Genomic DNA, 1292 nt, shown 5'->3' with positions numbered 1-1292 from the left:
CTGGCATGCCCGCAGGGGAAGGGGACGGAGGCAGCAAGGTCTCGGTAAGCGTCGCGCCCTGGCTGTACAGCAGGCGCGGAGCGCTCTTCGCCGTTCAGAGCCGGTGCCCTCTGTGCCGGGGCCCGCGCTGCGGCCCGTCCTGCTGGAGTCTGGTTAACCGTGTCAGACATAAAGCTGCTGACGTGGGCTGTCAAGTGTTTGTCTTTGTGCCTGGAACGAGCTTCGGTGAACGGACAGGACGCGGGGGCAGTGATGGTGCCGGGGAGGTTTTCTGTCCAGGTCGCGCAGAGCAGGTGTCGGGGTGCGCGGTGGAAACCTGCGTGAACAGGGTAAAGAAACCGCGGTGCCAGGGCTTGCTGGCAACTTCCAGAGGAGAAGCTGCGCCGTGCAGGCACCTGGGCCTTGCTCCCCTTGCTCGCTCCCGAAGAGCACCGGTTCTCCCCGTCAGTTGCCTGGCTGAGGGTAGGAGTGGTCGCTTAGGGTAAACTTACTCATTTTTAACGATAGCGTTGTAGTCGGCGTGACCGTTTCTAAGAAAATGAGGAATGCCCTATCGGGTCGGACCCGTGGGCTCACCTCGATGAGAGCTGGCCGGTTTCCTTTAAGGATGACGGCTCGCGCACGGGGGGGGGGTGGGAAGAAGCAAAAGGCAAGCGGGAACAAATCGTGCTCCGTCTACGCGTACAGGGCGCCGAAGCTCAGGCGCTGCTGAGGCCCTGAGCATCGTTAAGTGCCCCTGCAAATAACATGTTGGAGCCTCGTGTTGTAAGAGCGTGGCATCCGGCTCAGTAATGAAAGTGCTGGACTGTCGGCTCGCGGGCGGTCCAGTCCCCTTGGCTTAGAATCACGGAATAGCGTTTGCTGCTACCTGAAAAGCAGCAAAACGCACTGCACAGGAGGGCGCCTGGGCTGTTACCAAACGCACCTGCTCTAAATGCTGGGGCTTCTGTTTTAGTTCAGATGGAAAACTGGCTGGCTGGTTCTCTTAAAAAAGAAAAAAAAAAAAAAAAGCTAGAGGAGATATTTAAGGCTATTCAAACTAAAAGGTCAGATAGTGATCAAAAGAACAATGACAAGGCGGGGAACCCAGCCGACGTAATCCCTGTGAATCAACCACTCCTAAAACCCTCAACGACTGGATGAACGACTAAGCCATTTGTCCCTGTTGCAAAACCCACTGAAGCTGATTCGAGGGAGGAAACTCTCTGGAATCTATGCAAACGAAGGGGAACTGCTGCAATACTGCTCGGGGGGAACTACTGCAATAAAGAGGCTTTAGGACTTACTGGGGG

This window comes from Pygoscelis adeliae, unplaced genomic scaffold (genome assembly GCF_000699105.1).
Source record: "Pygoscelis adeliae isolate BGI_AS28 unplaced genomic scaffold, ASM69910v1 Scaffold538, whole genome shotgun sequence".
Classification (NCBI taxonomy): domain Eukaryota; kingdom Metazoa; phylum Chordata; class Aves; order Sphenisciformes; family Spheniscidae; genus Pygoscelis; species Pygoscelis adeliae.
This window is presented reverse-complemented; position numbering follows the sequence as displayed.